Source organism: Lolium rigidum, chromosome 1, assembly GCF_022539505.1.
Source record: "Lolium rigidum isolate FL_2022 chromosome 1, APGP_CSIRO_Lrig_0.1, whole genome shotgun sequence".
In the NCBI taxonomy this organism is placed as follows: Eukaryota; Viridiplantae; Streptophyta; class Magnoliopsida; order Poales; family Poaceae; genus Lolium; species Lolium rigidum.
In genome coordinates, this window is record NC_061508.1 from 23,074,062 (window position 1) to 23,089,248 (window position 15,187).

Sequence of the window (15,187 nt, forward strand, 5' to 3'; positions counted from 1 at the left end):
GCCCAACACCTACCAGGGGTGTGCGGCAACCGGGTATGCACCAATCAAGTCGGTGTACAGCATCACCCGCCACAAATACCCAAATGGTGAGAGGGCGGTAGTCCGGTCTGGCCGATACCTCACCCGGTCGAAACCAGAAAAATAATCTAATCATTAGTATGCGGTACCAGGATGAGAAAACATCCCGAACAGATACTGCAAAATTGCTAGAGCAATGAATATCTTCAGGGGTTTACTCCTGTTCAGCTCCAGCAATTATGAAGGGAAGTGACGATCCACTCTCGGCTGAACAAAATTTCAGGTAGCAGCAGAGAGCAGAGGTGTTTACAGAGAATTCTTTTTCTAAATGGGGAAAGCCCCGGCTGTCCTCTGCATGGACCGATGTATATGGCCTTTTATTAATTTATCCAAGGTTGCTCACAAAAGTTACAGCTCAACAATCACACAATGTATTTACACATAATAACTGGCAGTCGAGATTTTCTTTCCTTCATATTCCAATTAGTGAATTCCTCTGGCTATGCCGTGAATCTTCTACTCCGACGCAAGCATCTCTCTTGAAAATCTGTTGCAAGTGAAATCGCATAAACAGAACACGCTTCTAAATATTTGTGTTCGATGTGTATGACCAATACTCCTTGACCAGATCGTGGAACAGAGATCCTTCCGTTTCCATAAGCTTCGTAGGCTTGTCATACTCCACTGCTTTCCCTGGAAGTGTATACAGCTCATTACCATGGGCAATATATTTGACAGGTATTTTGCAGATAAAAGTTTTGATTGGAAATTAGGAAATGGTCGTGTTAATGTTAGAATAATGCAGATTTGGTGTTCACGGTATGGAAAAAGGGATGTTCAGAAATCAATGGAAAAATGGTGAAACATCTATAAGAAGAAAGGTTCACAATCTATTTAGTTTCAAGTGTAATACTGCTTCATATTCCATACTAACTGTAGGTATGCTTTCTTCTTTTGTTGCTGTTAGCCTTTAGGTTTTTCCTAGCTTATGCCTATTAGTTCTTTTGATTCTGCAGGTTTATCTTTGTAAACCGACAAAACGAAACATTTTGGCACGTTGAGAAAAAATGGAAAATATATGTCGATGAGAGACATACCATCGCTCATTGCAAGTACCATATCGCAGTCCATTACTGTTGGTATACGGTGGGCAACTGTAATAACTGTGCAATACTTGAATTCTGTCCGGATTGTCTTCTGAAGGACAGCATCTGTTGCATTGTCTATAGAGGCTGTGGCTTCATCAAGAACTAAAATACGGCATCTTCTCAAAAGTGCGCGTCCCAGACAGAAGAGCTGTCTTTGGCCCATGCTCCAGTTCGACCCATCTTCCACAACTATTATGAAAAGATCTTTGATCAATACTTCTAATGGGGTAGTTCCAAACATCATGATAGCAAAAGGGTATATGTAATACATCTAGGACTATTAACGGTTTGTCATGTCTAATGGCACATGTACTTCACACCTATTTTGAATTTCTGAAATGACTGGAGCAGAGTTTTTCTGTTTTCGCAATTTATAAGATTCAAACGATAAACTCCAGATGCCAAATTATAGATGAAATGAAGTTTCCTACCATGCGAGTCCAACCCCTGTTCCTTCTCCTGGACAGCTTCCAGAAGTTGACATTTACCAAGAACCTGCAACACAATAACAAATAGAGTAACTAACTCAGTGATTATATTAAATTGTCTGCATGACATTAAATGAAAAAGGGAGTCGGAGCCTAGCTCAGTCGGCGGGAGGCGTGGTGTACACTCCTGCCATCTGGATTCAAGTTTGCGAGCCTGTTTCTTCTATAAGTGATCTAGATTTTTTAGTAAGATAGGCTATTTGTCATTTCGGATTACCCAATTCAAATTATTCACCACCTTTTTCAAAATGTGCTGAACTTTCTGAATTTTACAGGTATATTATCACAGTAACCGAGCTGAGTTGCCATGGTACTACAGAGGACTCCATTATGTTTTTTTAGTGAAGTGACTTTCATGGTAATAGTATCTCATCATTGGGTAAGATGGGAAAAAATCAGCAAAGACAATTGTGTGCATTTACCTCCCATATTTGTTGATCCGAGAATTGCCCAAGGGGGTCTAGATTGTATCTTACTGTACCCTGAAAAAGTGTTGGATCTTGTGGAATGATACCCAAACGCGAACGTAGGTCATGTAAGCCTATCGTGCTGATGTCCACGGAGTCTATAATAATTCTCCCTTCAGCAGGTTCAACAAGACGAAACAATGCACCGATTAATGTTGTCTTGCCACTTCCTGTTCGGCCAACTATACCGATCTTATCTCCACCTTCAAACCTGCAAGTGATTCCATGTAGTACGAGGGGGGTATCTTTCCGATATCTAATCTGAGTGAAAATCAATCACACAAATTTGTTAGAACTGCTAATGGGATTTTGGCTTTTATGGTATTACACGCAGATATTTATATTAGATTTACCTTCAAATCTATAAGCTCCACATTGCCATCTTGGGGCCAATCTGGTGCCGGTCGATTTTCTATAATAACTTCTGCTGCTTCACTTTGTATGTCCAGGTACTGGTTCACCCGTTCCACCGAGATTATTTGATTTGCAAGGTTGCATTGGTTTTGAATAGAGAAAACAAATGACATATTTAGGGAAAGACCATAGGACAATGCCATTCCCACAAAACCTGTGCAATTATGAAAGGAAAATATTATTTTCCTAGCTGCAATATTAAACTATTCATACAATGAATAACTATCAGATACTTATATTTAATTGGTGCATAGACAGGACTAAAACTGCTGGCAAAAGCGCGTAAAATATTATTTTCCTAAAACACACAGCAATGCTACCTCAGTGTCAGGAGGCTACAGTTTACAAGCTATGATAAGGAGGGGGTATCAAGTACATTTTCAGAACAAAAGCTTTTCATAAATCAGTATCAGGAGGCTATGAAAAGGTAGAAACATTTTCATGGCATCACAACTAAAATTTATCGCATCTCTGATTGAAGTAGCAATGGCCACAGAACGAGCTAGCGACTGTGCCCAATATTTGAAGCAACATGGTGGCAATGCAACTGCTTACCAGGGCTAAATGTTCCTTGAGGAAGAACAGCCATGACAAAGGCAGAAAAAGAAAGAACTGCAGCACTCATTATTTCCAGGCGTTGAATCAACCATTCAGTCGCTGCAAAATTGTAGAAATATGGACTTGCATTCTTGTCAACAAGATCCAAATTTTTAACAAAGAAACGATCTTCTTCCTCGAAGGCCCTTATTGTTATAGCCCCTGAAATAGATTCACCCAAGTGATTTGCTAGAGCAGACTTGGTAGTGCCATTGATCCGCATCAATTCCTTAGCCGAGGCTAGATAGTACCTCTGCATGACCCAACAACAGTTTCAGTTAATGAAAACTTGGAATGCAGAACAGAAGGGTTATTCACCCCTTTTGGACAAAATTAGAAGAAGAACACATCAGTTTCTGAATGAAATAGCCCAAGAAATGGGCTTAGCAAAAAAGAAATAAAATGACTTAGCCATAAAGATACTTCAACCTAATTGCTAACATAGCCCAAGAACTGGGGCCTAGCCAATTACCTGCAACCTAATTGCCAAAACTATCATAGGCACGGATACAAACAGAACTTGCCACGTAACAACAGCCAATACCCCTAGATTGCTATATGCATTTAAGCTGGCACTTAGGCTGAACATGAAGGCAAATGGAACATCAAGGTCAACGATACTCAAATCTGCAGAGACCTGCATTATAAGGGAAAAGGAACAGTGAGTTAAACCATCATGAGAAAATCTCCGTTTGGAGAACAGATCTGGATTTCATCATATATGTCATTTGTTTAAGGATTATTACCCGGCTAAGAACCCTTCCTAACGGAGTAGAATCAAAAAAGGACATTGGTGCACGGAACAAAGAATTGAGTAGCTGGGAAAACAATGATCTTGATGTCTCGATCCCAAGAACAACGACTGATAAAGATCTTGATAGCAAGAAGATCATTGTGCAAAGTCCGATAATAATGTATACCGAAATTAACTTCAGCGTGCTAACGTGAGGGTTTTGGACATTAGCAGCCATCCATGAATTCTGTGATATTTGCCCAGCTATGAAAATTATGTGGGAAATAACACAAATGGAAGCATACAGAAAGCCTTTGTTCTGGCGTAGGTAAAGCATATAAGGCTTAGCACCTGCATCCCCTGTCTCTCTTTCCTCTTTCTTGATCAGTTGATCTACTGGTGATTGCTTTACAGACTCTATGTATCTGCCTCCATGAATACCATCAGTCTCATTTGCTGATATTTCCTTAGTTCTTTGAAGGGGGATATTGTTGTTAAGGTCTGAAACACCAACTGTATCTTTATGGGCATTTACAAGTTCCTTAAATTCTTCACAATTTTCCAAGAGATCCTGATAAGGTGCAGACCGAATAACCTCTCCATCTGACATTAACTGCAAAAAAATCATCAGTAGTTTTAGATAGCATCAACACATAAATATAAATTATAAAGGCACAATCATCGTATCATCATATGGTGAATTTATCGAAGTGGAGAGATATACCAAAATGGAGTCAAATACGGGTAGAAAATCCACTTGGTGGGTCACCAAAAGAACAGTCTTGTCTGACAGAGCACTCATGACATATTCCTGTCACATAACTAAGAGTGTCATACAATAGTTTATAATAAGATAGTATACAATCTGCATCTGCATCTGCATCTGCCGATATGGTCCTTACATTGAAGAGACTTGTTGCTGTATGAGCATCAACAGCACTGAAAGGGTCATCAAGAAGATATATATCTGCATTTTGGTATAGTGCACGAGCAAGCTGGACGCGCTGCTTCTGGCCACCACTAAGATTTACTCCTCTCTCCCCAATTTGAGTACAATCTCCATATGGCAAAAGTTCAAGGTCCTTCACCAATGAGCACCTCATGAGTGTATCTTCGTATCTTTGTGTGTCCATCGGAGATCCAAAGAGAATATTGTCTTGCACAGTTCCTGTCTGGATCCATGCATTCTGAGAAATATACGCCATTTTCCCGGAAACTTGAATCTGAAATGTTTATGCAAAGATGATTGACATGAAGTTCTCGTGAAAAAAAAATATTAGCATACTTTATAATGGTTTCAATGGTCAAGCAAAAAAATTCACAACAACTTTAGAACACCGAACATGGTGCAGGCGTCAACAAGCTGTGTTTTGACAAAAAGCCCTAAACTGTTTCACATTGCAATAATGTGTTTCCCAACTATTAGGCCGTAAATATAGGATACCACATTTGAACTTGCAATGTCGTGGTAAGGTTTACTAAGATTATAAAATTTGCAACATATAAAACTGGAAATTAATGAAAATAAAAATAGAACATCATAGTTCATAACTTAATTAACAGCAATGGGATTTCCCTTTTCATTATAAGGACAAACGAATAAAAACATACCGTGCCTTCTGTTTTTGGTACTTCTCCGAGTACAGCAGCCAAAAGTGTCGACTTTCCTGATCCTACCTCTCCACAGATTGCAACCTTTTCTCCACCTTTGACAACCAAATTTATATTCTTTAGAGTTGCTTTTGATGGATTTTCATCCCACGAAAAACTGCACGAATTCATTGCTATGGGGTAATCAATACCAACATAGTATTTCTTCCTAACTTGCCCATTCAGCTCAGGTGCATCAAGAAACTTTGATATCCGAGTGAAAGCAACCTTAGCTTGTATCACAACACCAATAACATCTGGTATTGACCTTATTGGGTCTTGCACCAGGCGTAAAGTTGCCACAAAGGTGAATACATTGCTAGCATCAAGTGGGATTTTGAGAAGATAACATGTTAGAAATGTTGCCGCCGAAACCAAAACAGGTGATGACCAGAACAGGAAACTGTTGTATGCCCTCCTAAGCTGGAATGCTGACAACCACTTGTACTCAACCTCCCTCAACCCTTCGATGACCTTCTTGAAATGACCCTCCCATGCGTAAAGTTTCAAAACTTTCATATGAACTAATGACTCGGACATGGCCTTTAATCTCACATCTTGTGCTTCCATAAGTTTACTCTGAAATTTGTGTTGCAGTTTGGCCAGGGGGCATTGCAGAGTACGGTGATAACGATCACAATCAATGATGAAACCATGGCAGCACCAACCGCGTTGTACAGAATTGCCAGAGCAATGCAAAGTTGAACACTTGTTGTCCATGTTTGATGGAACCAGTATGGAAATTCCCCAATCCGGTAGGCATCAACGGTAACATAGTTCATAATTTCTCCAGAAGAGTGCTTCATTTTTGCTGCGTTTGATAGCTTCTGTTGCTTCTTATAAATAGCTGCTGACAGTAATGACCTCACCTGCAGTCCTAATCTCCGTGTCCGGAAATACCACTGTCTCTGCGACAATGATTCACAAAATTTGCAGATGAACATTACCGCAGCAAGCACATGCCCTTCATATTTAAAGGTACCTTTCCCAAGAGATACATTGATGAATGCCTTGAGAAGTACTGGGCCTGTAGATACTGTGAGAACCTTGAGCAAAGCGAAGAATCCTGAGACCAAGATTGCACGCTTGTGACAAGAAACAATCGTCCAGAAGATTGATGGTGCGGCAAGCGACTCTGACTGCTTGTCGCTGTTCAGCTTCTGCATGAACATCATGTACTGATTCTGTGCTCGATCATTGGCGCCTAAAAGTGGAAGGTCTTTGTCCTCAAGAGGCTTCACATATCCCATCTTCATTAGAGGATTCAACCACCAAAACGACATCTCGCTGAAAAACCCAGCTTTAGCGAAGGGAGTAACCTGACACTCAGAATCAGCAACCTCACGGTCTATCTCGGCATTCAGGGGCTTGTATAGACCATTTCCAACTCCTGCATAACCTTCTTCATCATGGGGGCACCAAAAGCTATAGAGAAGGATGAGTAGTGCAGCTGGTAAGGACAGAACATCTAAACAAGCCTTGATGGTGATGGTCTTCTCTTCAACAATATTAACAACTGAAGAACAACAGATGAAAGCTGCGAAGATGGTCAGCAAGACTGACCAAGACCGAACAAACGCCTCTCCAACAAACCGAGGCCTGATGCTGAAAGTGCAGGCGGCAAGTATCAGACTCAAGCCTTGAGATAAATTTACAAGCCACCAATGTGGCAGGTAAGCAGAAGCATGTTGACTGACGTTACTCCCCAGCATCCACAGCCCCAGCCCAAGGTAAACCAGACCCAAGCTGCCATTGAACACCACAGCAGACACATGCAGCGGTGAGCTGAGCGCGACCAGCTGCTGCGCAGATGCTCCACTCTTGCAAATTTTGACAAGCAACTGGATTGCGAGCACCACTACGAAGAGCGCTGCGATGCCGGTCACCACTAGATGATTCGTGCAGGTGGAGGAATCGAATGTCTCCTTGAACGCGCATGAGGCGACATCCTGGTTGGAGCAAATTGGGCCCCCGCACCACAAATCCATCATCCGAGAACCTGAGTATGTATAGTTCAGTAGTGCCGTAGGAAGTTGTTGGTCAGGTAGCACCAATGATTTGGCTCTGTATAACATGAGACAGTTGGGGAAAAGGCTTTTACCTGTGAGGGAACCCATGTGTGCAATCTCCATTGCGCCGCCGGGTGGATCAGTTGTTTATTGGGTCCTGCAGCAGCCATGAACAAGAAGCTAATCAGGCCAAAGAAGAGATTCTTGTTTATATATGAAGAACAAACGGACAAAGAACAGATACTCGCATCCTCGTTTTTATTTATGAACAAACGGACAAAGAACAGAGCAACACTAGGAAATCGAGATTCCAGTGAATTGCGGAAGATTCAGTAGTGGGAGCACGAATCCATCTGAACAAAAAGCTTTCGCATCGCGGTGCCGCAAAACCAATGAACCCGGGTGATGTATCTGTGATCTAGCACTGCACGATCATCGGCCGCCATTCCACAATCGGGAGGAGAAGTTTCAGAGGCGGAGGAGAAAAGGAGGAACTGAAAAGATGGACAAAAACAAAAGGCCACCGATAACTTGCGGTCATCTGCACCCGCGTTGAATTCGCGGACGTTCGATCAGCAGACCGAGGAATACATGAAAACCTGAACACCACCCCGCATCCACCCCCAAATTAAACCCTTGGGGAGGCCACGCCCAGAAAGGACACCCCGAATTTCTTGGCCATCCCCGAATCTACCGAGACGAATTTGTCGACCATCCCCGCTTACCCGATGAAGCGATGAAGGAGGATGGCAGTATGGTGGACGGACATGATGCGCGATGCGGCCCCGCCGGCGAGCTTTTCAGTGTCCAGCAGCAGCAGACAGCAGGACGTGAGGCTCTTATTACGGCAAGGGAGGAGGAGAGTGCGGCGTCGTGGGCGGGGCGTGGAGCACGCGGTGAGCACACGTGACCGATCATCGGCGGTGAGGTGAGGACGTGCCGTGCCCCGTATCGCTTGTCCTACCCTCCGGTCAGGCCTCGTCGCTGCTTTACCATACGGTCGTGAATTCGCGTGGTACACGTGATACTCTCAAACAAACCAAAAAAGTATCGGAGAGTTAATAATACTCCTACAATTATGTTTTGTAATTAAAACCCTTCCAAAAATCAGCATTGATGGTGTATGCACCCACACATTTAGGGGTGGACTAACGAGCTGCTCGGATTATTAAACCTTGGCTCATTAAACTCGTGATCGTTAAGACTCGGATCGTTAAGCTCGTTGAGAATAACGAGCTGAAATCATTGTTCGGCTCGACTCATTATGTTCTTGCGAGCGCTCGCGAGCAGGTCGTTAAGGAGGCAATGGAAAACAAACATGTGTGCATTTCCTGGTGAGGAAGAGAGAAAGCATAGGTTTTTAGATCCTAATGTAGGAGTTTCAAGCATGGTTAAAAAATAGTATTTTGCTTGACCCTTTCCTGCCAAATATTTGAGATAACTAAAGTGGCTCGCGAGTCAAAACTGATGAAGCCTAGCTTGTTACCGATCTTAACGAGCAGCTCACGAACATAGTTGGCTCGATTGTTTAGCTCGTTAACCTTAACGAGCAAAAACTGATACTCAGCGAGTCGAGCTCAAACGAGTTGAGCAAACGAGCATTCATTTAACTCGTCGAACTTCGAGCTTTTTGTCCAGTCCTACACACAGTCATGCAAACTGATCAAAGCAGTCCCGCGCATGCATGCGGCCACTCGTTAGCTCGTTTTTCCCATGGCTCTAGCAAGGACTAGTGGAGTGATGATTAAGGAAGTAGCAACTGCGACGGATTTTTTTGCGAAACAGTTCATCCCACAGCTTCTGGGAACATCTATAACAGACGCGCCTACTGTTGCAAAACGGTTCAGGCAGATCGCAACACATCATTGTAATCGTGCACTGGTTACCCATATAGAGATTTATAACAAGAAGTAGGATCGCATCACTGTCGTGAAGCCTGGATCTAGGTAACTTGTGTTTCTTGGCTCCCCGCTTTACACTCTACTATCTGGTCCACGTTCACGATGCAACGACATTATTGGCAACCGAGGTGAGAGTGCGAGATACAATAGGACACAACGCCAGTGGATATCTGATGCGGGTTAATGCTGTGGAAAAATGCACTGATCACATCTAATGCAATTCCGGTGTAATTTTTTCCTTACTATTTACTTTGGCCTTCTTATCTTGCCGGCTACACAAGCTTCTAAAAAAATGCTCCAAAAAGACTCTGAGAAATTCTAGCACTGCAGCATAATATGAACCGTGCTTCAGTGCAACCCAGCGGTGCTTCAAGTTAACTGTCTTTTGCTAGAGAGCGTGAAATGAGGCTATGAACCTTTCTACCGAGGTTGGCAGGGGAAGAGTTATTAATTGAGATATCGGAACCGATGCTCCAACCTAAAGGCTGAAGTATACTCTAACTTTTTGCTAACTTCTACAACATTTTATGATATTTAATTTCTCAGCCACACCTGCTAAACTTTAGCTCGGCAAGCTGGGTGGTTGGAACCAAACATCCCTAATATACAAAGATGGCCCAAACATGCCATAATTTTCTGCAGTGCCACGTTGTCCTCCTGGCCTCCTCTTTGTCAACGGACGAAGCGTGGATAGCGACGATGATGCTATACAATTTCCTCGGATATGGATAGTTAAGTTGACACCGAACTACTAATGAGTAATGAGCACGATTTGATTTTCTGTTGATTCGATTCGACGGGCACCATCATCGGTTCAGCGGAATATGTCCAGCGTCAGCAGCAGCGACGCGCGTGACCTGGCCGATCGAGCTGTTACGTCGGAGTGGGAGCGACGATGTTGAGCAGGCTGCCTCGATCTGTCGTTTCACGGTTGTGTGCTACTGTCGCACGACCTCAGCGTCTGGACTTTGGCAGGGCAACGCTAACATCACAGAGAAAACAGGCGTATGATCGCGTCCCTATACGTTTGGCTCTACCGATGAAAGAATCTTCAAAGTAATAAATGTGTTAGGTGCTTCGCTTGGCCACGATCAAACCGTCACGGTTAGCATGGGTGTGGTGGGCCACTGACAAGTGCCCAAGATGAGAATTCGCAAAGGAGAAGTCCCCAAGATGAGAGAAAAGACGGGCAATCAGCGAGCAATTCGATCATTCAAGCTAGCCATGTCCTGCAACAAAACATCTCCATTGTAAACTAAGACCATGTACTATGTAATGCAAAAGCGAACCATGAAGACCTTTGAATCGATTCAACATATCTGGATCATCAGTTCAAGAGTACTGACAGAAAAAGCAAACCAAGTTGTTGCTTCGATTCCTATCTAACACAAATGCACTGTTGATGAGTTAAATGCATGGCACAAGCACGGTACAAGCTTCAGATGGCCTGCACGTTTTTTTTCTTCGAAATGGGGAGTATCACCCCGGCTTCTGCATCATGATGATGCACACGACCTTTTATTAATAATTCAAATTTAGTTTAGTATAGTTTTTACAACTCAAGCATCGCCCAGAATTGATATAAAAATCAACCAGCGAAAGAAGCACAAACTACTCTAAGTAGCCATCAAAGTAATCTTCTAGTATGACGCCAGCCAGTCTGGCACTAGATATCCTGAGCGACCATCTGGAGCCGTGTGCATCCAGTAACCATGGCATCCCGCTGTCCCTCCGGCGAAAGGAGGACCCAAAGCTGAATCCAGTGTGACACCAAATGGATAACCTGCGGAAAATGAAAAGATTGTTTTTTGTTAAAGATAATATCATTTCTGATCCTCCATATAGACCAACATAAAGCAAAAACCACAATCCAGATAAAAGCCATAGATTGTCTATCTACTCCGTTCAACCAATTACCAAACATATTAGTAGTATTGGTTGGAGGTGGAAGATCATATGTGAAATTCATTGTACGCCAAAGAAGCTTAGCTGTGTTAGTGAAACCCAACACACATAGTGCATGGTCTAAAGCATCAAAGAAATAAGCCAAGCTTACTTGGTTAGGGAAGTAGATGTACAACCCAATCACCTAGGTTTAAATCTCTAAACACTAGTAGGAAAAGCCTCATCAGTGGCGCACCAAAAATGGCTTCTGTGGCGCATGGGAGGTGCGCCACAGAAACGTCGCCACAAATATAAGCTTTCTGTGGCGCACCTGACTGTGCGCCACAAAAATAAGGTTTACGTGGCGCACTTGTTCTTAGGTGCGCCACGAGAAAGGGTGCGCCACAGAATTGCTTCTTAGTGCGCCACAGAATTTGCTTGTATTATACACGATTTTGTGCTGCCTCGGTATACATATACAGTTTATACACAGCAATACGGATACACAATACGGATACACAGGTTATATACGGCAACATTCAGATATAATATAAATATCATGTACATTGCACAGATATAACATAGACATCATCATCACATTACTTAGAGCCCGATCGAGATACATATATAGTGGCAAGTGTCAAATGTTTTGCATACAACTCTTAATTCATACAAAATTCACAATTTCGAGATACAAAGTAGTCTTCATCCGGTTCCTCCTTTGCTCCGTCATCTCTACCCACCGAGGCTCGCTTGCATCGGGGTCCTTCCATCCAGTTCCTACTATGATGAAAATGGAAGAAAGTGAGACCAACAAGTATCCGATGCACAAGAGAAATGGAATAAATGCCTCATACATTGTTGGTCAACACAAATATTAACATTCATGGACGGTGTAAGTGAGACCAAGTCCGATGCACAAGAGATTGATATTTGTGCTATCTTACCAGAGCTCACTTACGCCGCCCCGAGTGTACGGTGACCAAACATTTTAATCATCGGCATTTTGAAAATGTCAAAGCAAATGGAATGACAAAATGGAATAAGTGCCTCATACATTGTTGGTCAACACAAATATTAACATTTAGAGATGGCGTCGGTGAGACCAAGTCCGATGCACAAGAGATTGATATTTGTGCTATCTTACCAGGCTCACTTACGCCACCCCCAAGTGTACGGTGACCAAACATTTTAATCATCGGCATTTTGAAAATCTCAAAGCAAATGGAATGACAAAATGGAATAAGTGCCTCATACATTGTTGGTCAACACAAATATTAACATTTAGGGATGGGGTAAGCGAGGCCGGGTAGGATGCACAAGAGATTGATATTTGTGCTATCTTACCAGGCTCACTTACGCCACCCCCAAGTGTACGGTGACCAAACATTTTAATCATCGGCATTTTGAAAATCTCAAAGCAAATGGAATGACAAAATAGAATATGTGCCTCATACATTGTTGGTCAACACAAATACTTTGCGAAGGGCCCCCTTTCCCCGGTCGGCGTTCCGTCAACGGGTGCTTGACGACACAACAACGCCGATCTGCATCTCCGGCGCGGAACCACGCCGGTCCCTCGGCTGTCCAGGTGAACGAGTCCTTGATGCAAAGACCGTGCCGGCCTGCCTCAGCATTATGCCGGGCCGTGTTGCCGCGCTTCAAGGCTGTGTGTCCCGCGCCTGCACTGTGTCGCCTTCTTGCCCGGTGAACCAATAGGCTGATCGTTGGAATAAGGAAACCGATGACAGCCGGTCGCAAGATTAAATTGCGATCGGCCGTCATCGGCTTCCTTATTCCAACGATTAGTCTATTAGTTCACCGGGCAAGAAGGCGAAGAGTGCAGGGCGCATGATCGACACGGCCTGAAGCGCGACAACGAGGTCGGCATGATGCTAGGGAGGCTGGCACCGTCTTGGCATTAAGGACTCGTTCACGTACTTGGACGGCGAGAGAAGAAAAGTGGTGCTGCGCCGGAGAGGCATGTCGGCGTTGTTGTCTCATCAAGGACTCGTTCACGGAACGGCGGCCGAGAAAGGGGGCTCGTCTACAAAGTATATTGCGGCGTATAGGTGACCAAACATTCTAATCATCGGCACTAAAATGGAAGAAAGGCCAATGCAATTAAGAAGTAGCTAGTATGAACTAAATGGAATGCCTCATACTTTGTTGGTCGAAACAAATATGAACATCCCGGGATGGCGTTAGTGAGGCCAGGTAGGATGCACAAGAGATTGATATTTGTGCCATCACACCAGGCTCACTAGCGACACCCCGGAGTGTACAGATTGACCGAACATTCTAATCATCGGCACTAAAATGGAAGAAAGAGCCAAGTGGTATCAACTAAATGGAATGCCTCATACTTTGTTGGTCGAAACAAATATTAACATCCAGAGATGGAGTAAGTGAGGCCAGGTAGGATGCACAAGATATTGATATTTGTGCCATCACACCAAGCCTCACTTGCTCCACCCCGAGTGTACGAAGTGATCGACCAACCATCTAATCATCGACAAGTAAATCACTTGGGGTAATGTTAAAATGTTTGTCTCCATATTTGGGAGACATTTTTAATATTGGAGTCTAGCTAATGGAAATCAAGAACTAGTCTTGATCTCCAAATGGTGATTAGAGGGAATTTATTCATCTTAAGCAACATTAGGGACAAATGGGATCATGCAAGGGACTTGGGTCATTTGGATCATGAGGCATCAATTAAGGAGGCAACCAGGGACAAAGGGAAACATTTGATGATCCATTATCATAGGCAACAAAGCAGACAACTTTTTCCCCTCTAATCTAGCTAGAGTCCTTAAAAGAAATCCATCATAAGCATGGTCAAATACACATATATAGCATGGGGCAGATGCTCCAAAGGGATTATATATTCATCACTTGGTAATTTGGAGAGCAAACAAGCAGTAGCCATATCACTCAATCCAATAATATAGTAATTTGGATCATAAGGCATCAATTAAGGAGGCAACCAGGGACAAAGGGAAACATTTGATGATCCAGTAAGTGCATGACACTTTGAGCTACCCAAGAATAAAGGCCAACAGTGGATAAACATCTGCTCAACCATTTCTTGCACTAGAGGAAAAGTAACCAACATTGAAACTTGAATAGTCAAGTGACACTACAAGCAGCTCACACACACATGCAAACACATGTGTTGACAGTAACTAAACAGCAGAAGAACACCACCATATATTCATGGGTACTTAGGATCAGTAGGGAATTGATAAAGTACAGTGAGGAGCAAGCATACCATCAGAAATTGTCAATTTGAGAGAAATAACATTGGGGTAATGTTAAAATGTTTGTCTCCATATTTGGGAGACATTTTTAATATTGGAGTCTAGCTAATGGATATCAAGAACTAGTCTTGATCTCCAAATGGTGATTAGAGGGAATTTATTCATCTTAATTAAGCAACATTAGGGACAAATGGGATCATGCAAGGGACTTGGATCATTTGGATCATAAGGCATCAATTAAGGAGGCAACCAGGGACAAAGGGAAACATTTGATGATCCATTATCATAGGCAACAAATCAGCAATCTTTTTCCCCTCTAATCTAGCTAGAGTCCTTAAAAGAAATTCTACTTAAAATGAAGTAGCTCTCTGTTGGTATTGGTTACCAACAGGAACTCAAGCCACTACTTGATCTTACTAATTCAAAGCAGGACCAATGCGGGACCGAGTGCTGATGTTGCCATCATCTCTGCCCCCAAGAACTCTCTCATGCTCTCTCTCACATGCCATGCCAGCTGCTTGCTCCAAAACACAAGCATCACAGGCAGAGCATAGAAAAAATATATAGCTAACAGCACAGTAAAATAAAAAGAATGTTTGACTGTTTTTATTCATG

General features: G+C 43.0%; 1 pseudogene; it reads right to left on the bottom strand.

Annotated features, from left to right (window-relative positions):
* Nucleotides 1-255: 255 nt before the first annotated feature.
* On the bottom strand, nt 256-8,302 carry LOC124685060 (annotated as a pseudogene).
* Between the last annotated feature and the right edge of the window lie 6,885 nt (nt 8,303-15,187).